The sequence below is a fragment of the Oryctolagus cuniculus genome, chromosome 2 (assembly GCF_964237555.1).
Source record: "Oryctolagus cuniculus chromosome 2, mOryCun1.1, whole genome shotgun sequence".
In the NCBI taxonomy this organism is placed as follows: Eukaryota; Metazoa; Chordata; class Mammalia; order Lagomorpha; family Leporidae; genus Oryctolagus; species Oryctolagus cuniculus.
In genome coordinates this window covers 10,165,718-10,189,253 of record NC_091433.1, presented here as the reverse complement: position 1 = coordinate 10,189,253, position 23,536 = coordinate 10,165,718, and the positions used below count along the sequence as shown (strand labels likewise).

The following is a 23,536-nucleotide window of genomic DNA, read 5'->3' as shown; positions in this document are numbered from 1 at the left end:
GGTGGTACTCACGCATGGAGCAGTTGGGTAACACACCCACGCCCACACATCAATGAGCAAAGGAGATGTTTATCTCCATTCCCCTACCTGGTGTTCCCAAGTGTTCATCCCACCCAATGTCTACCACCTGAAGAAGTTGTACAGCCCTGGGAAGATAACCCACAGACAGCAGAGCTAGCCTTCAAGACAGGGCCAAGGGATATCACATATAAAGAAAAGCAGTCCAGGAAACAAGAAATAAAAGCAATTTCAATACTGGGTCTCTCAAAGAGTATTAAGGAAATCTCATCTATATGCCCCAACAGCATGTTCTAAAAGTCCTTTACCTAACTGATTCCCAAGCTGCCCTGAGGCCTTTCCTTCCTCTTTCACTTACACTTCCTCCTACAACACAGCCCACAGGCTCTCCTGGCAGGCCCTTCAGTTTGCTTCTTCCCCCTCTCTCCTTTCACTCCCTTCTTTTCTAGGGTAGATCACTCACCTCGACGTGTATGCTTCTCCTTGCAAATGCTTAGTTCCCCAAACTGTAAAATAAGATTGAAGAGTTGGGGACGATAATCTTTTTCTATGTGATAGGAGTGTTGCTTGGTCTCCTTTTCTGCCCAAATATGGGTCAGCCTCTTGGTCGTTTCCCTTAACATCAAAGCGGCATTCTCAACGTGGGTTTCATGGGACCCTGATCCAGAGGGCTACATGAGGATCTGTATCTGTAGTCAAATGCTTTAAAGACTTTGGATGAAATAAAGTTTTGTGACATTTTTTCCTTGCACTCTTCAGAGCCTTTGCTAGCCAGTATGCACAGTGTTAAACAGGATGCATTTCACTTATTTGACCATAAGACCTCTTTTTTCTTCAGAGAAATATGTACCAGGTTGGTTTCCACAGAGTACACTTTGGGTTAGGATGATTTTCCCTAAGTGTTGCCCTTTTTCTATCTTCATAGCTCACACACATCATATGGTTCCCAGTTCTTGGTCCTCTTGTTGTTTTCCATTAAATCTCTTAATCAGTTCTTTGATTATTGTACTTATTTTGGTTGGGTATATCTCCAAAACAAGTCCTCTTTATTAATAGTGAAATCACAGTTAAGTATGAAATACTGCTTACTGTATAAGAGAGCAAGTTAAGTGCACGAAAGGAAAATTATTTAATTTGTATGTCCTTTCTACATGGCAGGAAGAAGCTAAAAATTGACACAGTTTTAAGTGCTTTTTTTTCTTTTGTAGAAACAATTGTACATGATAGATTATATAAGAAGGGGAAATTGTCCTTGTGCTATCTTTAAATTTTATGTTTGGAAATGTAGAGGCCATCCTTGTCCTCTGAGAAATCTGCTTTGGTGTCAAAGACAAAATAGATCATAAGTTGGTTGATAGCTCCCATTTCTACTTGAAATTTACTTAACCTTAAGGTCTGGTTGGGAGCACCCTTGGTCCTCCAAATTCTTCTGCCTTTCCCACCAGCTTCCCAGAGGAAAACGTGGGTGAAAACATATTGAAAACTCCGTGAGCCACAAATAAAAGATGTTATCTTTATTATCATTCCCATCAAAGAAGAAGATTAATAGGATCTGCAATGACCTTGATCATGTCTCCAGCCTTCATTCTTGTCTTCCAGCAGGACTGTAAGAAGGCATTGGCCTGCTTCTCTAATTTCTCTCCAAAAGAATTATTTTCAATTCCCCTCTGTAACCTGCAATTCAAATACATGTTTGTTTTTGTATATTTGTATGCTATTTCTAATACAGCATCTCACAACCCTCACAAAGTATGTTCTAAATACAGGCATTCGTTCAGCACTTGATGAAGTGTCTTTATTATGAAAGACTTAGGAGAACGGAAGTAGTTGTATCTACTCTGTGAGCAGGACCATAAAGCCACTCTTGCAAAACCACAAAAGATTAAGCAAGCAAAGGTCTGTTTCCCTGGCAGTGACCTGTGTCAGAAGGAGCCTACACAGTCATGAGCTGAATAGAGGGAGAGTATTTTTAAAAAGAAAGCAAGCTTACCTATGTAATCACACGGATGCCTTTCTCCAAAATGTCGAGAAAGAAGGGAAAGTTCTAACGTGTCCCGTGGACCCCTGGCATTCATAGTTCACCTCCCGGGCCTGCTCCTGTTTGCTCGTGCACTCGTCAGCATGCTTTCAAGACCTGCACATTCCTTCAATTCTCTGAGCCTCGGAACGAACGCACCTTTTCCCTGATCTGTGATACCTCACCTAGGCTCCATTGTGGTCTGTTTCACCTGCTTATGCCTGTTCACAAAACCTGCATTACTGGACTGAAAATTTGGTTCTCAGCAACTGAATAGCATGCAATCTCAAGCCAGACAAATTTGCTTTTATCACTATTCTTGAGAGTAAAGCGACCTTGAATAAGTCTCTTAACTAAATTTTAGTTTCCTACTCAGAAAATTGGGAAGATGGATTCCCGTAACATAGGATTGTTTCAGTAATTAAAGAATTAATAGAAGCATGAAGTAAATGAGGCTATATTCTTTCTCTTCCTCTTGACATAAATATGATGCGGTATCAGAGACTGTTCCATGAAACAAAGAGTACTTCAGATTAAGATCCCTGTAGGGAAATAAAACATGACCTAGAGTACAAAAGGAAGTGTTTTCCCTAAGCTAGAAGGATCTGATACCGAACTGATTTATCTTCAAAATGACGTGAAAATTCAGAGTTGTCTCCATTTCTTTCCTGCTTGACCTTTCTGTACATTTGGGGTATTTTGCTGAATGGGATTTGTAGCATTCAGCAGAGACAAGATTTGGCATCAACAAACTGAGCAGCTGGGTGGCTTTTTTTCTTCCAGCTATAGTGATAAAAAAGGACACTTAAAGCTTGAGATCCATGTGTGCACTATAAAAATAATGAAAGAGATACTTGAACTTTATAGAGATATGTACCCAGAAAGTGACTTTCCTAGTTTTTAAGTTAAGAAAAGAATACACTAAGTCAAGCTGTGAAAAATACCTAAATCGTTAGCTTAATTTAAGCTTTGACTTCCTAGGTATTGTTTCCTAGGAGCCCTGATTTCAAAACACGCACTTTCCTCCATATGGCCTTCATATTTCCATATGTACTACCAAGGGGGAAAAAGAGGTTCTCAACATACATTTTCCAAGCAAAGTTTCAATGGCAAAGGAACGAAAAGCTTTTCAGATCACCTTCTCTTCAACCATATCAGAGACTGTGCTATGGTTTGGGTATCAGTGTGGTTTTTGAGGGTCCCTGATGGGCCCATGTATTAAAGATTTTGTCCCTAAAGTTTTATGTTGATGGCACTAGGAGGGTGGAGACTTAATCTATTTAAGGTGTTTGAGAGTAGGAGCTTTGGGAAGGATTGGATTAGATTGGATTGAGTTACTAGGGTGGACCCACGTGATTAAATCCTGGTGGCTTTCTAAGAAATCACATAGGCAAGGGTCCTCCTGCCATAGGACGCTATGTGCTCCCAGAAAAAATGCCATCACCAGATGCTGAGCAAATGGGGTTGCCCAAATTTGGATTGTGAGCCCAGAAAACTGTGAGCTGATATAAACCTCTTTCCTTCACAAGTAATTTGTCTTAGGTATTTCGTTGTAGTAACAAAAGCCCTACTAATATAGACTGGACACCTGCCAGGGTGGACAGATTCTGAATTCTCTTCCCTTACTTCTTTCCTCCACTCCTACTTTTCTCTGCTTTTCTCAGCCTCTCAGAAATGAAAACCCTCCACATTCTGTGACCCCAGGAATATCATCAGATGCTGAGAGCCTGGCTTTCAGTGCATTTTCAAGAGCTGCCATTTTCAGAACAGCCAGTGTGTGTGGGTGACAATGCTCAGCCGAACTTGTAGAAGACACTCAAAGTCATTAATGACACAGTGAGGCCCTGTGCTACCATTCTTTTTATGAGTACGTCCTGTCTCCATCCCACTTATTTCCTGAGGATTCCCCCCTCACCCTACTCATTACACAGTCCCCAACTTATTTGTTCTCTGAATTCCTATGTCCTTTTATATTTATGGTAAATATCCATTTTGTATTAATGATCATTATTTCTAGTCATATTTTATAGCCCTACTGCATTTAATGCTTTTTAAGAGCCCCAAACTATTTTAATTCATATTCATAACTCTTAACCTAGTGTGATGCCTTGCCTACAGTTGGTATTTCTGATTCTGCCATTATGATCTATGTATTGGTTAAGGATGTGCAGCCTGGTCTGGTATACCAATCCTAAATTGTACAATGGATTAAACAAGATGTAAATTTATTTCTTATTATAGAAAGTGATTCAAACACCCAAGTGCCATTCATCTGTGCTTTCAGGATCTTTACTAATGGCTTCCAGGTTCACCTGGGGTTCATCTCTATTGCGGGCAGCTGGAAAGGGAAAGGACGTGGAGGAAAGCCGATGGGAATGGAGGACTAGCATAGACACCTTATGTTCACATGCTGCTGCTTAGAATTCAATTACAAGGCCAACCTCAGCTGCAAAGGGGCCGGAGAGCACAGGCTGACCATGAGCCCAGGAGACACAGTAACTGGGCTTGGTACTCATGCTACTGGGTCTACTAGAGGAACACATGCAATAGCTGGGAGCTTTAGTTCTCTCACCTGAATTATTGAGGAAATGATGATGCACCTAAAAGACAGTGTAAAGATTTAAAAACTTTCTATTTTTGTACCTGATGGATGAAAAATATGGACTAAGTGATCTCTAGGTTCCTTTTGCTGCTAAGTGAAACACTTGATTCTGTTCACTAGACTATCCTAAGAAGGCAGGAAAGGGGAATTAGTGTACTTTAGAGTGGAACAATGTGTGTGTATACACACACAAACATGCGCACACACAGACTCACACACACAAGAGTAAATGAAGGTGTTTAAAAATATTTCTGGAAAAATAGGTTTAAAAGATAATACATATTTTCATTAACTCTTTGCAGACCCTTTGTATATATAAAATGTGTTGTCAATTGACCTAATCAGAAAATTCAAATGGCCATAGCACCTCATTCCCTGTGCAATTTGATTAATGGAAACTTGTAAATGGCAGTTGGATCATCTAGTTAAGCTATCATAGGACCTGAGCTTGGGAGAAATAAAAAATGTGTACTTTGACACCTGTGACACACTAACATTGGGCCCAAGTTCACTTCTCTGTACATATAAAATGATAAAGTGGATCAATGCCCTGAGAATCCCTGTCAGCTGTAATATCTTACAGTATCTTGTGAATCTAAATAACAGAGTGAAATATCAGTCTGCAAGCCAGGGTACATGCCAAGAAGAAGCACCACGTTCTTGGCCAGGTCCACCCTTGGAATGACCCAAACTTTAAGTCAAAGATAAAAGGATAGAATTAGGTGAGGGCCAAAATTATGTGGAATCTTTTATATCACAAAGTTTAGATTCAGATTTTGATGATTCTTAAAGAAAATAAAAGCATCAGTGAGGTTGATGCATCCATGCCACTATACAATAGAATAAAAAATATCTATGGGGAAGGGAAATACTTGGTTTGATTGTGTCTAAGCCAGTGGGGAAGTGGGGGAAAAGTCTGTGAGAAATTACGTTTCTAATTATATTTATAACATTGATAATAAGAAGAATAATTATTGCTTATCAAGGACCTACTATGTCAATGTATACACATTATTCCATTTCATCTTCAGAGTAACCAATAACCTTGGAAGAAAGGTATTTCTTTTTCTCTAATTTATTGATAGGAAAACTGAAGTTTAGAGTCCACCAGGCCATTCAGTTAATAAAGAGCAAATCTAGAGTGCAGCATGATTTCTCCAGCTCCAGAGAGAGGATCTTGTTCACTACAGAGGCCTCTGCCTTGTATGTGGTCGAGGACGCCACTCAAAGTCACCTAATCCTCAAAATTCACCTGGTCTGGGAATCTTGTTGGCAAAATTTCTCCAAGAGCTTATCATCTGCACCCTGTGTGTGCCACTCACTTGGAATTTGCCATATAATGCCCTGAATTACACAGACAGCACCTTCACACAGAAGATGTTCCACAAGTGTTAGTTGATTGATGTGAATCTTGCCTCAGATGTATTAATCAGTGTAGACTAATTTCTGTAGCATACAATCCCCAAATTTCCTTGTGGCAAGTTACATTGTTGGCTCAGAGTCCAATGTATGTTGGTTGTGGGACAAGGAGGGGAGTAAGGTCAGGGGAGTTCTGCTCCACACAGTCATCAGGGGGTTAGTATCTTTCCCTCAAGGACTTTGTCTTCCCCAAGGACTCTGGAGTATTCCAGTGGGTCCTCTATATCCAAGAAAGAGTTAGAGTGTAGAGAAGACCATCCACTTTTCATGAGAAAAATTTTATTTAATATATATATATGAATTTCAAAAATATAACTTTTGGATTATAGCAGTTTTCCCCCCCATAACCACCCTCCCACCCACAACCCATCCTATATCCTACTCCCTCTCCCATCCCATTCTTCATTGATTCATTTTTAATTATCTTTATATATAGAAGACCAACTTAGTATATACTAAGTAAAGATTTCAATAGATTGTACCCACACAAACACACAAAGTATAAAGTACTGTTTGAATACTAGTTTTACCATTAATTTGCATAGTACAATACATTAAGATTGATTCCTGTTAAAAATAAGAGTGGGAATAAGAGAGGGAGGAGATGTATAGTTCAGCACACACTCACTTGATCTTACCCCGAATGGTAGAGCTAGAAAAGTGCCATGGGACTCCAAATCCCATTAAGTTGGCATGTACCAATGCCATCTTACTAATTAAAGTGATCAGTTCAAGTTCATAATTGATTATAAAGATAAGATTAATTGTCAAAGGGATCATAAATAAGACCAGTGTCTGCTGATAATAATTGATAGAATTAAAAAGGAGAGAACAACCCAACATGGGAAGTGGGATACACAGCAGACTCATAGAATGGCAAATGCCCTAAACAGCACCCTGGCCTCAAAATCAGCCTTTAAGACACTCGGATCTGGCTAAAAAGACCATGAGAATTTCTCAAGCATGGAAAGCCAAGACACTGGCAAAACATGACCTAAATCAAAGATCTCTGTGAGTGAGATTCCAGTGGAAAGAACGGGCCATCAAAGAAGGAGGTACCTTTCTCTGAAGGGAGGAGAGAACTTCCACTTTGATTATGCCCATCTACTTTTAACCAACTAAGGTTGAAAGTGGAACACCACATACACTTACATTCCATTGGTGATAACTTGTCATGTGTGCCTCCCCCTCTAAATATAAATGGGCTGGGAAATGCTGCCTACTCTGGGAGGAGGAGGTCATGGACAGTGATGAATCAGACACTGGATATTTCTAAAATTCAGCTTTTCTCACCTATAAAATAGAAATGACAACACTTGTGGAAATAGCACACAGGAGGTGCTTGATACATGTTTGTTGATTGTCATTTTCAGTTTGAAACATAGATTAGTCTCTAAGTCATGTTGAAAGGATTAATCAAAGGGTTTTTAGGTGGCCCAAAGTATGGCTGGAAGGAAGGGTGAAGAAGTAGGAAAAGAAGAAAGAAAATATGAGACAAAAACAAGAGAAGATGTAGCTATCAAAGGATGTTGGTGGCACCAACTGTTTTCGCTGTTCCTTTTTTGATACCTAATCTTAGGTAAGGTTTCGGAGTGACAAGACCTATTACTCAGAGTTCCCATGATGAGTCAAAAAGGTGGAGGTAGAAATCATGTTGGTGCTCGTGTCTTCTGCAGCTAATTGGATGAGAGGCCACTTTGGGAACATGCATCAGTCTTACAGGAAAACAGTAACACTATTAATTTTTTTAATAAGAGCAGTAACACAGAGATCGCCATTAATCCTCGCCCTCACCAGAAGCAGCTCTGACCCAGTTTCACACATGAATCATCTCTTTGAAGGAATACCCAGCCCACTGTAGACACCCAGGAGCTGCTTCCCATTGTCCCCCACATTTGGCTTCATCTTTCCTGATACTTCCTCTTCCCAGCACAAAGACCTATTTTGATTCCTGCAAAGGCAGGTCCTCCAGCTTCCCCAGATTTGCAAATGCTGTTCCCTGGGTCTTTAAGGCCCTTCAATCTTTTCTTTAACTCTTGCTTTTCCTTTAAGGATCAGCCGTTAGCTCATCTGCCCCAGGGGACCTTCCTAGCCCAAGTGTTCTCTTATTCTCCTGGTGACTTGTTCTTGCATCTCTTATAGCACTTGTCATAGCAGATTGGCTGTTCCCTTGTACATGATGGATTGACTCAGGATAGGAAATTTAGCGTTGTTTTTTAGCCCTGTTGTATAGCACATAGTCCACACTCAACACATTTACCAAATAACAACTAACCTCTATATAGCTTTCAAATGCAATAGCTTATTTAATATCTACAATGATCCAATGAGGTTGTAATGATAATTATAAATAATATTGATAGCTTATATAAATTTTACTATAAAACTTATATATTTTATAAAATAATTTGATATATTATATAATATACCTTTGTATATGCAAATATATAGTATAATTTTAACTATAAAAGAGACTTCAACAGTTGTCCACTTAGAAATAATAAAGTTGAGAATCGACATCACATCTGTTTAATTTCAGGGGCTCAGCTATAAACCCAGATAAATTAGTAAATGAATAACAAAAATGACTTAATGGATAGTTCCCTCAGAGAAAGAGACATCATACACTGGTTAATACAATCCATGCAATTAGAGTGAAGAAGAATGCTGGAACAGAGTAGTTTTAAGGAAAGCTGCTATTCTATCTCCGCTCTGGGCTACAGACTTTCAACACTTCTCACTGGGGTTATCATACTCAGGTTGGTGACCTCTGGACTGCTGGGTAGGGAAAAACCTTCTTGAAGCAAACAACAGATGATCAAGATGTCAGGAATTAAATCCATGAAGATGAAGAGCTCTGGTGAAATGGGATGATCCCTGTTATCTTCATAACCTTTGCTCTGTTGTGATCCAAGCTGAGTACCCAAAGTTCCTATGTTAAACTCACAACCCTCAGTACCTCAGCATGTGACTATCTTTGGGTGTAGAATATTTAGATAACTGAGTTAAAATGAACTCATCAGGAGGGGTCCTCACCCAAAATGACAAGTGTGTGAGAAGAAGAAATTAGGACCATAGACACATACAGAGGAAAGACCATATGAGGATGCAGGGGGGAAGGAAACCATGGCCAGCCAAGGAGAGAAGCCTCAGAAGAAATCAACACTGAGGACGCCTTGACCTTGGACTTCTAGACTCTAGACCTGAGAGAAAATAAATTTTGGTTGCTTAAACCACCCATTCTGCAGTACTTTGTTCTGGCAACTTTGGTAACCTAATGGATAATCCTTCATCCTTCAGCAGCTTCCAATAAGGGGGCCAGGGACGCATCTGGAACAAAAATTATTGAACTCCTTCCTTCATAGACGAGAGTACAAGCCTTGAAATTACGATCTCTAAGTATGATTTGTCCATTTAATTCATATGTCATTCGTTTGTTTGCCAGATATTTATTTACAGGCATTGTGACACTAACTATCAAATCAGTTCCTTACTGTCATGAAGATCACGTGACCACATACAGCATAGGTCTCCAGATGTGTCCCTAATGTGCAATCCCTCCTTCTTTCTCATTAACAAAATTCTAATTTATTGGTATTGACCAGTATGTTGAATCCTGTGCTGACTGAGGTGGCTATGCTATCCAATGGGATATATCAGAAACTATGGACTACTGTATGGTGGACACTGGAAGCTACCCTCAAGATCCCACTGCTGTGATGGGCTTCTTGTGCCACTATCTGGGGATCACCAGGCTTTCATTTTCACTCTCTGCAGGGGTAATCTCAGCTGCAGAGAGCCACCTTGTCCAAGGTCATGCCCTTTCCAAGGTGGCCCACTAACCAGTGATCAGTGAGAGAGAATAAAGGATAGGTCATCTTAGCCCAAAGGTGACAGCTCTGAAGAGCTCAGGTGGTTCAGGAGCTCCTCAAGGAGCCAGTCAAGGCAGTAACTGGTCCTTAACAGAGGCTCCCCTTCCCCTGCCAGACTTGTTTCCATCACCTCCCCTCTATAGAATCAGTTACAAAAGCACCCCTAACAAACATCTTGCATGCTAATTTTTTCTCTTGTAGCTCCAGAGAAATCTCCAAAACAATGGTACTGGTCCAGAGTGAACAAATGTATCCCCTTGTCTTATTCCTTTTTCTTGCTTTAGTGCAAACTGGTTGGGATTCCAGAAACCATCTTGGAAGCAAAAGGCAACTTCGTGAACAGAAGGCACATGTTAAGGATTATGGGGCAGAAACAGAATTAGGATCATGGTGACAGCATTGTGCCACCACACTACTTGCCCCCATCCTGCTTGCCTCTGGGACTTATTACATAATGAAAACAAAAGTGAGTTATTTGAACTACTCTTTTCGATTGCAGCAAATAAAATTGATAGGAAACATTAAACAAATGGTAATATAAATTATATGTTTATTTTTCATTGAAATGTTCTTCTCAAGGAGAATTAATGTATTTAATGAGAATACATAATATGCTGTAGATGATGAAACAAACTTTTCCAGGGTAAGAAAATGTCCTTTGAAGTTGGAAGAAGTTGAGTGTTTTCTAGATTATTTCTAGGTTATTTCTGACTTCCTGTAACTCAGATAAGTCAGTCTTAAATACATAAAGCAAAGAGGCAGTATAAGTGTGTGAGTGGGTAGAAATGGACAGGAGGGCAGACTATTGAGGGTCGGATACATTCAGTTTCCCCCCAGATTCACTCTCCAAGATTTTCTTCACCCTGTTCTGCCTGGCAAAACCAACCTGCAGGGACTTCATCAACAGGAAGAGCATGCATGAGATTGGGTGGAAAAGAGAGGAAGAATTCGGGGTATTTAATACCCAGTTTCTGCCCTGTGGTATTTTCTTTAACATGACTGTGTTCCTCCACCAAAGGTTGCTATTTCTTTTTTCTTTTTTCTTTCTTTCTTTTTTTTTTTTTTAACAGGCAGAGTGGACAGTGAGAGAGAGAGACAGAGAGAAAGGTCTGCCTTTGCCGTTGGTTCACCCTCCAATGGCCGCTGCGGCAGGCGCGCTGCGGCCAGTGCATCGCGCTGATCCGAGGGCAGGAGTCAGGTGCTTCTCCTGGTCTCCCATGCGGTGCAGGGCCCAAGCACTTGGGCCATCCTCCACTGCCCTCCCGGGCCACAGCAGAGAGCTGGCCTGGAAGAGGGGCAACTGGGACAGAATCTGGCGCCCTGAGCAGGACTAGAACCCGGTGTGCCAGTGCCGCAAGTCGGAGGATTAGCCTAGTGAGCCGCAGCGCCGGCCTCCTCTGGTATTTTCTTTAACACGGCTGTATCCCTCCACCAAAGGTTGCTATTTCTTTTCAGCGGCTTTTTACTGTGACTTTCTCCTTCAGGTTTCCAATAGCGAATGGGTTGTTAATCTGAGGTCTATGAATTTTTAAAGGAGAAACTAGAAATCCACCTATATAATCACTAACCTCTAACCAGTTGACCATTTCCTTCCATGATCCACTGAGGCAATGTATCACAAAAGTACTTGAAATACCACATTGCCTAACATTGCAGAGATGTCAAAGTGTCTTTCACATGCGTTTTTAACCTCAAAATTACGGGCATTATTAGACCCACCACTATGTTTTAGGTGGCATGTTAGTAAAAAAGCACTTATATTAATAAGCCATAAACATTTTATTTAGTCATTTTAGTCACTGGATTGTTAATATATTGGCTTATTTTGTAATTCCAAATATTCTTCCAAACTCATTTAAAAATTATCTTGAAAAGGGATCTTTGGGCTGCATCACAGTGACCCAAGGTTAGGAGAATCAAAGCACTTTGGTGCATTGTTTGGTCTGCCTAATGGTGGTAACTGCTCCACTATTACTAGCCTTGTGGAACTATGCTGTTCCTTACAGTTTAACTACACTCCCTCCCATCCCCACCATTTTTGTCAGCAGTCCCACCTTTAGTAATTTTACTTTCAGTACACCATCTGTGTCCTGCTAGAAAGCCAACTGATACACCTGGTAAAGGATGTTGACTTCAAGACAGAAGAGAGGCTCTGGAACCTTGGGCATGTCATTGGATTACTCCGATTCCCTGTTTTCCTCCTTTGTAGATCACAGTAAGACACAACCTACTGACATCAAGAGACCAAAGTTCTTTTGAGCTGGAACTAATCAGCACACCAGGTGTGAATATTACCCAACACACTAACAGTACTGCATAAGCCGTCACTTCCATCTCAGCTTTCTCTACCTTCCTTCCACATGCCCTGCTTATCCAGAATCCTGGCAGGGCCAAAATGGGCCATGACGTCTGTAAATAAGGGGAAAAACTGAACTTGTGTTGTTTCTTTAGTTAAGGCTTCAGGGTGAAGCAGAGGCAGGTTTTGTGAATCTTTTCCTATGTAAATTTTGAATCAAATCTAGATGAAGTAACTTCTCATTTAAAAACTCAGAACAATATTTCTAAAACAGGGATAATATATAGACAACCTTTCCAAGAATTTTTTATAAAATATGGTGATTTCCCAGTATTGTTCAATTATTGTAATTGCAACATGACTTCAATATGCACAAATAAATTGGATATATATCATCACAATTTTAGTTCTTGTACAGCTATGAATCAAAAGCAAATTCACAAATTAAACATAAGAGATACCATTAAGATGATAAACAGAGCATATGCTACAATGCTCTTTCCCTACCCCAAATGCATAGAATAAAATTATCTATAGCAATACTGTAAAATAAGTACTACTCTACAATGACAGAAATTATAAAGAATTTCTGAGCAGCTTGAGGCAGATGGGATATGCATAATTGATGAAGCCATATCCTTAAACATTACCCTGGAGGTCCCAGCTCCCAATGGGAGTGGCTTCAGCCACTTTGTCTAAATGCTGAGGATTAGATACTGGGGCAGGAAGGAGCCTAGGGAGTTCTTGATAGTCAAGGTGACTTCTACAATAACCACCACAAAAGAAATCAGAGTGCTTGCTTTTCCTCCCTCTCGTCACCGTAAACACCCACTTGTGAGTGCTGCAGCAGGCGCTGTCCCTGGACAGGAGCAGTAAGTGGAGGCACTGGGCTTGAGAGGCAGAACAGTACTCTGAGTGGTTAGTGATGCTCAAGGGACCAAGAGACGAGCTCCTGGCCATCCCAGTGAGCAGACACCTCCTCCCTTCGATGGGTGCACAGCCACCGGCAATAGGCAGTGTAACTCAGGAAGCTCTTACACAGTCAAGCAGAGACTCAGAAACCCAAAGATCAGCCAATACCAAAACTCAAACATTTAAACAACTCAATATCATAACAGAGAGACAGCAAAGTCAACCAACCCAGGTTGTCAGAAATAAGGAAACCATATTAATACAGCAAGTAGAGTGACATGAGAAAGGAACTGGCATCCAAATAAAAAGAATCCACTATCAGTGTTGGACACAGAGAGTTGCTGAAGTGAAAGGAAAAGCTGGAAGTGGTCTGGATGTCAGAATGTACAGGACTGAGGATAAAACTAGTAGCTTGAAGAGCTGGTTTGGAAATTTCCTCAGAACATGAAGTAAACACGAAGATGAAAACACAAAAGCTAAAAGAAACTAAAGGGAGAAACAAAAACTCCTAAGAGCAATTCCAAAGGAGAGAAACAAAGAATAGATAGAAAGACATAGCTGAAAAATAATGGAAGAAGCACATTGAATTTGAGAAAGATGTGAGTTTTTTCAGGTTGAAAAGATGTAGTAGGCACTGCACAGGAGGAATGGAAGATCAATATCAAGATAGATTGTAGAAAAAAATCAAACCATCAAACAAAAAGAGAATTAAAAAACGTTTTGGTTAAGAAAGAAAAATCTTGCCTGAAAAGAATAATTTTACTGTCATAAGTGTTCTCATACACAATATCGGATACCATTATGTTCTTATAATTGTATCTACAAATCACATTGAACCTGTTAAAAACCAATTAAAAATTAAAATAAAAAATCATCATTCTATAGCCAGCAAAAGGTCAATTCTAGTGCGAGGACACCTATCACTGAGCCAGAGCATTGATCATTCTTGAACTCCATTGGAAAGAATTCTTAGAAATTGTGCTTGGCAAAAGAAACCGAAACAAATTCGAGAGGAATATGTGAAGTAAAATAGAGAAGAGAAAATAAAAACAGTAAAATATATTACTGCTGTTAACAATCTTTTGATCATCACAATACCTGATAAAAAGTCCTAGATGATCTCAATGCTGTAACTGAAAACAGAGCAAGGAAATGGGGGAATTCAGAACATGGTTATGTTTTATCCAGTTTGGGAAGAATTAACTCTAAATAGTGATTTAAAAAAAAAACCTTCAAAAATGCATGCATTGTGAGCTATACTCAAAATTCCTATAGGAACTCTGTGTTAACAGACTTGACCACTCTTCTGCCAGGCTTCTACTTGTACTAATTTGGGTCCCTAACGGTGACTTTCACCCTCGGGGCCCAGACTTTGCTCAAGAAAAGGCAGTGCTGCCAACATTAACCACATTTTTCCATTTCTCCACAGCCCCCTGAGTCCTCTTTGGTCCCCTTTACAATTCCTGTGGCTCTTTTCCCTCTCTTTTCTCCCCTTAATGCTTCAGTCTCCTCTTAGTTGGAGCTGAGCTCAGTTTATTCTGGAATCTTTCTCCCATAGGCCTTATGAAACCCATTTTGACAGTGTAGTCATTAAAGAAGGGCTCATCAAAGTCAGGAGCTGAGGGGTGAACCTGAGACCAACTTCCCAAAATCTAGGGAAAGAGTGTTTTAGGTAGAGGTTACAGAGAGGACAAAGGCCCTGTGCTGAGAAAGCACTTCAGAATTTGGATCAAAAAAACAGGAAATAAATGTAAAATAAATACAAAAACTTAGCAAGAGGGAGAATGGCTTGAGCGGAAGTTTGGTGGATAGGCAAGGGGCTGCAGATAACTGGGCTGCTCCATGTTTGTAGGCACCCATGTTTTTACTAGAGCTCTGCGACAGTTCTGAATGATTTATAATTCATCCGTATCCTTGTCCAGCTCCCTCCTTGGCAGGGAGCTTAGAGAAGATAAGAAGGCATAGCCAGCTCTTAGTAAGTACTCAATAAATGTTTATTCATTTGTTTTTCTAAAAAAATGTTGTCTTTCTCCTACAAACTCTATAATCTATTCCAGATTTGAGATTGAACTGGAATGGGAAGTGGAAGATATTTTATGGTTCTTCAAAGAGCCATTGGGCAGTGTAGACAGCAAGGCTGTAGCTGGAGGCAAGTCCCCAGTACAAGATCGAAGCTTTGAAGGTGAGATCTCTCCCAATAATAGCCTTGTCTGTGACTCCTCCTACCTCCTCCCACACTACTTTCCATCCACCTCAACATTCAAGGGACATGGACCTGACAAGCTGAAAAACAGGCTCCTGAGTCTAAACCCCTCAGTACTACGTGAGCCGCACACCTTCCTGGGATGTGTGCCCATACACTGCTTGTCATCCCACTGCAGCTGTCTCTGCCAGACTCAAACACTGAATCATGATGTTCTACATCTTCTCACTAGGTTGTCGGTCAGGGAGTTGGATAATGGGCTGCCATTAGCTGGCTCTTCCACTCGTAAAGGGTTCCCAAAGAACTGCTTTGATCAAACAAAGTGGAATGAACAAATGAACAACCAATTCAATGGGGTTATATTTTCTTGGAAGAGAGAACTAGGAGAGTGACTTGCTGTTTTTCTTCAGAAGAAAGCACTTTGATAGTGGTATTGATTGGAACAGCCTGACAGGGGGCGGAGAAATAGCTCCCATAACCCTTTATGGAGGACATGAACCTATTCTTCAGAAATTGAAGACATTCTATATCTCATGCTGGGAATTCTCAAGGGTATTGTGACTGACATTATTTGCATTCTGTAGGAGAGTCTTATTCTTATCATTGTGTGTGAGAGAAGTTTTGTGTGCCCTGGGGAAAACTAGAGTAGTAGACATGCAGGTTTTTAGTCTAATTCTCTCCACATTAAAGATAAAAATTACCTAAGACTTTAAATTTATGAATGCTTCAATCCCAATTCACACTGAAAGTGATGGAAAGATTATGAGCAGAGAGGTCCCTTGATTGGATATTTTGAAAACAAAAATGCTTCCTAAAAGATTCCCACATACTCCCATGATCAGAACCATCACCTTAAAAAAAAGACTGTATTTAGTGTATGTTAGGCCAGCACAAAACACACCAAACACCAGAGTAAGGGAAAGGGTTTATTGGAGAAAACCCAGCAGACCGGAGGGAAGGAGTGAAGAGGGAAAAAGAGAAGGAGAGTGTAACAGAGAGAAGGAGAGAGAGAGAGAGGAGAGGAACTAGCAAGGAGAGAAGAGAGATGAGAGAAGAGAGAGCAAGCAGGAGATAGAAGAGGGAAGAGCAAGGAGACCAGAGGAGGAGGCTAGAGAGAGCCACATGTTCAAGAACAGGTCCTTTTAAAACTTTGCCGGAGGGCGGGCAGGGAAGCAGGAACAGCGAATCCCATTAGGATGTGGGTGGAGCTTGACAATGGTGGTTGGGCCATGTGACCACCTGGCTTTCAGCAATGGCGGCGGGGGCTAGAGCCTAGGATGGTGTCAGGGTGTAGATCGCGCCATAGATAAGACTGCGCCATTTTCCCAACAGTGTACATGTGTGTGTTGAGGGGTAAAGCGGGGAGGTGAGTCCATCTTGTGTGGCTCATTGCTTGGAGCAGGGAGTTTTGAGAGGTAATGAAGCCTGGAATAAAGTGTACTTAGACATTTCCTTACTCATCTTCTCAAGACCCCATTTAGACATACACTTTGTGACACATTTTCTGATTTACCCAAGCAGGTTTGATCTCTTTGCCCTTTTGTCCCTGCTCTACCATGAACATTTATTAAGGGCTTTGACCATGCGTAGTACCTTATCTGTATCCTCCAGTTTCTGAAGACTTCCCTGGGGACTGACATAGGCTGTGACTCTGCACCCTCAGTCCCCTGTAAATGTTTGCTGACTAAATGAGATTGAGTGGGCAGGGCAGTAATTCCTGACTAGGGTACTGTTTCACAACAGCATTAACCATGAGTCCCAAGCTGTTTTCAAAGCTAAGTGATGTTAGTGGAAACTGCACGTCTCTCCTCAACAGTTCAGTTCTAGCTGCATGAAATGCCTTTTTTGCTCAGTGGTTATTTTATCAGCTCTGTGCTAATACCACTGTCAGATGGGACATCATTGGTTACAAGAGGATCAATAATGAAATTATTACTTAATAGGATTTTCTTTCTTGGTAGACAAAAATCATTGAAAACATTATGTCTTTGTGGGGAAAATAAAAATAATTTAAAGAAAGAGACAACTGGAGCTGTGGGACAGAATGTCTCATCAAGCCTGAGACTGAGTAAGAAGTAGAGCAGAGTGGGAGGAGTTTGCTTTGCTGAATATTTGAAATCAAGCCAGGCGGGGGACACTTCTGGGTTTAGAGAACAATGAAGGCTTCAAAACATCCCTGCACCCTCCCAAAAGGAAAACACACAGAATCAACAAAGGGAGCAAATAAAACCACACATGATCATCCTTTCTGTGTTACCAGGAGACAGAGATGTATCAGCCCCTAATTTACTCATAAGTAGAGCTAAAGATGAATTCCAACAGAGTCCCCACCTGTGAGTGAGAGAGTATAAAATGAGAGGTTTAAAAGATTCCATGAGAAATGTAGAGACTAGCAGAAAACTTAGATGAAGAACAAATCAAACAGATCCAGAAATAGAATGTACAGCAATAAATGTTAAAATAAAAATTGTAAGCTGTGACTTGGAAGTTCACAGTACTGGATACAAGGTAAGGACCTGAGTGTGCGAGAGCATAGAAATAGTACCATTTGAGAGGCATTACTTCTGGAAGACATATGACTAGGAAAGAAGAAATACTGCTTGGAACCAAACCAGTGACAGAAATAAGCAAGGAATATAAATGAGTCACCAAAAGAAATAAACTCTCCTTCACCTCACCCCACCCTAACCAAAATCATCCAGAAAAGGAACTTCACATAAGAGGGAAGAAATGTAAGAAAGGGAGCTCATGAAAGGAATAAGAATCAAGAAAATCAGATCACATGGATTTAACACTACTCTAAAAATATTAGCAAATAAGGATAAATCATTTTTGCTAATGGACATTCTTGGCAGGAAATCCAACCAAAGTGCAGAACAAAAGTCTGAAACAACTATAAACAATACTTCAAAATGAATCAATTTTGGATAGAAAAAAAACTTGAATTACAAATACAGAAACTAAGAGCAGAAGTAGAATAGTATATTCCCTGCTCCCAAGTCCAGAAAGAAAGGAAGAAATGAGTAGAAGAGTATTGGGAAAGGACTTTGGAAAGAAATGGAGCAAAAAACAAAATTATTTCATTCATGAAGAAAGACTAAATTACAAAGTAGCTAGGAGGAATAAAGAATCAAGTAAAAATGTGATAGAGAATATTGAAAAGCTAATCCACAATGAGAAGAATAAAATGACAGAAAGAACAATGTAAAAAGAGTCAAAGTGGTTGAAATGCAGAACAATTGGCAATAGAAGTCCAACATACCTATAATTGGCAAACCAAAGAAGAAAATAAAAATAATAGAGTAGTACTGGTATTTAAAACTGTAAACCCAGAAGTTTAAGAAGTAGAAGAACTGACTTTACACATGGACAGGGTACTAAGGAAAACTGACTTGCAATAACTGACTGTGGGCCGAGGACTATTGAAATAAAGACTTTAAATTGGAAGGGGAGAGGGAGTGGGAAAGGGGAGGGTTGTGGGTGGGAGGGACGGTATGGGGGGGAAGCCATTGTAATCCATAAGTCGTACTTTGGAAATTTATATGCATTAAATAAAAGTTTAAAAAAAAAAAAAAAAAAGAAGAGAGGCCAGTGTTGTGGAGCAACAGATTAAGCTTTGCTTGCAATGTCAGCATCCCATATCAGAATGTAAATTTCAGTCCTGGTGATCCCATGTCTGATCTGGTGTTCCCACTAATGCACCTGGGAACGCAGCAGAGGATAGCCCAAGTACTTGAGCTCCTGTCACCTACATGGGAGACCAGTATGGAATTCCTGGCTTCTGGTTTCAACCTGGACAAGCCCTGGCTGTTGCGGCCACTTGTGGAGTGAATCAGTGGATGGAAGATCTCTTTCTCTATCACTTTGCCTTTCAAATAAATAAATTGTTTAAAAAGAAAAGAAGAGGGGCTGATATCGTGGGACAACTGGTTAAGCCACTGTCTGCGAAGCTGGCATCCAATAAAGACTTCACCTCCAATCCAGCTCTCTGCTAACACTTCTGGGAAAGCAGAGGAAGATGGCCCAAGTAATTGCTCTCCTACACCCATGTGGGAGACCCAGATGAAGCTTCTGGCTCATGGCTTTAGCTTGGAACAGCCCTGGCCATTGTAGCCTTTGGGGGAAGGAGCCAGTGAATGGAAGACCTCTCTTTCTCCCTCTGTCTCTTCCCTTCTCTCTGTAACTCTGTCTTTCAAATAAATAAATAAGTCTTAAAAAGAAAAGAAAGGAAAAGAAGAAATATCCAGGTTCTGCAGAACAACAACAAAAAAAACCAGAATAACATAGAAAGGCAAGATAATTAATTTGGTATTAGATTTCTTCAAACAGCATACAAAGAAAAGAAACAGTGGGGCAGGCTTTTCCTACAGAGAATGAGCTTCAATCAACCCAGAGACGACTGGGAAGACACTGATGAAATGTCTTATGGAAAATTAAATGTAGGCTACTACACATTCTGACAAAGAGGAAAGAATGCAATTTTAAATAATGGAGATTTCTACTTCTGGAAAGATGGAGAAGATACAATTTTCTATATTCCTACTGCTGCAAAAAGCAAAAACTTGAACCTTATATATAAGACAAGCATAAGCAGACACAGAATAGAGTGAAGGCAGACTTTATAGCGAACTCAGGACCCAGAAACCGAGAAACCAAGACAGTGATGAGTTTCCTGAGCTTTGTTGTTGTCTAATATGCGTACATCCTGGATTGGGTGGTGGAGGAGCTACCAGACCAGATAAGCCAGTGAGCGCGGACACCAAGAACCCTAAGGAATATCTGCTGTCTCCAGCTGAAGGCCAAAAACAGGACAGTCTGGAAAGACGGAAACTCCCAGATCGTAACCTCTCTACTCCAGCCAAACAGCTAAAAGTTTTACCAGGTAATGGGAATCAGAAAATAAAGCCAGGCTCTTACACTGCGTGAACTATTTAAGCGCAAAGCTCTGGAGCAGGCTGCCTGGAGTTGAATCCCCATGCCACTTCCCCTACCACTTTCCCCATTTCATCCTCAGGTGTTCCAACAGCTCTCACACCAGTGTTTTCTGCTGACATCACCCCTTTTCCAGGCACCCACTTAGCTGGCTTCACCACTTTGCATTTCTCCCCTAAAGGCTTACCACCAGAGAGGAGACACCTAATCCTTATGCAAAATAGCCATCCCTAGCCCTGAAATATAAAACAGCAATCTCCATAGCATTTATCAGTTGACATACCACATGGATTAGTCAGCGCAGGCTGCCATAACAAAATACCACAGACAGGGTGACTTCAACAATAGCAATTTCTTTCTCACCATTCTGGAGGTTTCAGATCAAGGTCTGACAGTGTTCTGTTCCTGCTGAGGGCCCTCATCCTGGCTTGTGGACAGTGGCCTTCTCTGGGCAGCCCTCATGTGACCTTTCCCGGAGTGTGTTCTCAGAGTTTCTCTTACAAGGACACAATCCTATCAGATGAGGGTTATGACGACTTGTGTGACCTCTTGTAACCTTCATTGCCTACTAAAGGTCTTCTCTCAAAAGAGTCACATCGGGAATCAGGGCTTCTGCATGCTCCAGTTGAGTTTTGAGGGGACTACAATTCAGTCCATAGTGTGGCACATTTATTTACCATCTGTCTGATGCGGCCTTTATAAAGTCACAAAACCTGGCTATGTTCTGTGCATTGTTGTAGCCCTATTGCCCCAAGTAGGGTCTGACAACCATGGCTCAAGAAAAAATCCTGTGATTTCGTGAACATATGAAAAAGGAAGTTAACTGGGTGATCTTTGGTGTGTCCTTGCCTGCCCTCACAAATCTCTTTCTTTAACAAAGGTATTCCTATCTCATAGCTCTGTTTTAAAAGTTCAGTGAGGCAGTTTATGCAAAGTACATCATGTTGTACCTGGCATAGAGTGCAAGCACAAGGTAGATTAATGATTGCTGTTGCTATTATTGACATCAATATGATTAGAGTGAGTCTGATTCAAACCCAAGCTGGATGGTGGAGACAGGAGGGAGTTCTCTGAGGACAATCTAGAGGGGTGATGGTCATTGTCTGGGCAGGTGCTGCATGCAGGTGTTTTTTTCTTAGTTTGTACTTTGATATGAAATCCGAGACGTTTACCTGACTTCAGAACACAGAGGCCCATGTCCTGGGTTTAATGGTCTATGTAGGTGGATAATACCCTGTTCCGGGTTTTGCAGTCACCACGATCTGACCTTCTGTAACACGTTGCTGTTTCCGTGGGATGTTGAGAGGCCTTGTTTGCAGTTGCGGGTTAGCTCAGTTCTCCACCCAGACCCACCTCCGCTGGAACGAGTTTGGTAATTCTGGGTCCGTCTCAGCACAGTCAGTCATGCCTGGGGATGCAGACTCCTCAGAGGAAGAAAAACAAGCAGATGCTCTTGCCCAACCCTCAGACTCAGTCAGCTGCTTCTCGCCCTTCTCTTTAGTCTAATTTTCATGTCAGGAATAAAGGCAGCATTGGTTCACCTTGCCATCACCCCCACTCCTCCAGGCCTCACCCACCGGCACCAAGCTCAGTAATTCCTGGTTGCGCGTGAGCCCTGGGTGAATTCGACTCTCCGAGACTGTCTTGAGGAACAGCCCTCAGCACTGTAACGCACATTAGATGTGAGCTTGTGTCATCACCCGTCGTTCTTGCAGACCTCAGGTTACTGTCTAGTTACGCTGGAGGCGCTGTCTCCAGCTATGGAACATTCAGGTTCACGGTGTCAGTTTCAAGGGGCACTACTTCTCTGGATCGAAAGCAGCTGCCCAGCCACAGGCTCCTACACTGAGGTCTGACCTCTACCCAGACAGACATGTGATGTGCTTGCCCTTAGATCCCACAGCTTCCTTGACAGCCACTCAACTGGGCCCCGTGTTTCTGTTTTTGGGAGCAGAACTATTGGCGAAGCATTTCTCACGGTTATCCTCTGACAAGTACCTTGAGGAAAGTCAAATCTTGAAGAATACCTTAAAGTATAAACCAAGCAAACCACAGCTGAGAAGTCAAATTGCTTCCGCTATTACTTCGGACTGCCAGAAGATGGGGCCGCGTCTATTTCTCTATGCTCTTCCTGCAAACTCGGGATGGTGCAGGGAAAACCTAGACGGGTGAGTTCATGTCAGAGCAAATGATAGAGTCCTGGCCTTATTTTTGCAGCTTTTGTTCTCTCTCTCCTTCTCTCTCACTTTTTATTAAAGAGTTTCTCGGTCCCTTTTTTTATTTTTAAACATACATAATGACAGCTTCTCAAACTTGGCTTTGGAAATGAATCAAATAGAAGCTGTGACCCAGCCACAAGAGTTTCATTTCCTTCAGTTCTTGACCCTAAAATACAGAAATTTAATGACGTCTGCGGTACCCTTCAAATAAGGAAGAGCCTTATTTTAAGCCATTGGAAGCCTCAGAAGAAATGTGGAACACCAGCAGACCGGGGATCATTCTCCTTTCTCAAGGGCCCAGCTCGGGGGACCTCATTATCACACCACCCCCACATCAGGAGGTGAAATTACAGAAGGTAGAGAAGCTGAGGTCACTGGTGAGTATGTGAGAAGTGGGGACCCAAGGTGAGCAGGAGAAATAGGAAGGAGTGGGAGGAAAGGCCTGGCTCTCTTTACAGCTTGTAACTGACCGTATTCCTCCCCTAAAATACGCTACTGTGTAGGTGTGTCTTCCACTACTAAAGGCCTCGTCTCCTCTTTCATTCGACTCCTCTGCCCTAGTTTTTTTTTTTTTTTTTTTTAAGTTGATTGGAATCAGCACAGTGATGATTTCCATGCAATATCAAGAGTTTCAAAATCAGGCTCACCAATTCTAAGAGAAATTACACAACAACTCCTGGAAAATAAACTTTATGGGGCGGCTTCTGCTAGATTCTTCTAATCTGGTTGCTAATCAGGGTACGACACACAGAGGGCTCTGGTCAGCAGAGAGGAAAATCTCTTGAAGCGGATTTGGTGTTTGGATCAGCCCCTCTGAGACATCGTGGCTGCACTGGATACAAGGAATTTACGGATTTGACTGCACAGTTTGGTTCCTGATTGAGAGTCAAAGGCAAATGGTCTGGCTGCAGCCACATCTTGCTTGTCTTGGAACCGCTCTGAGTGCTCTCTGAATGGAAATTTCCTAATTCTCTTGGTTCACTTTTTTTTTAATTTAAGACCTTGTGGTGTCTCTTAGTATCAGTGAAGTTTTGGATTTGCATAGT

General features: G+C 41.3%; 1 long non-coding RNA gene across 1 annotated transcript in view; it reads right to left on the bottom strand.

The window, feature by feature from the left end:
* Positions 1 to 20,724, bottom strand: part of LOC138848431 (uncharacterized) — a 41,641-nt gene extending 20,917 nt beyond the window's left edge. Inside the window, exon 1 of the long non-coding RNA XR_011386191.1 lies at positions 20,635 to 20,724. This is a non-coding gene — a long non-coding RNA (uncharacterized lncRNA). The remainder of the gene's footprint in view (positions 1 to 20,634) is intronic.
* Positions 20,725 to 23,536: the final 2,812 nt, after the last annotated feature.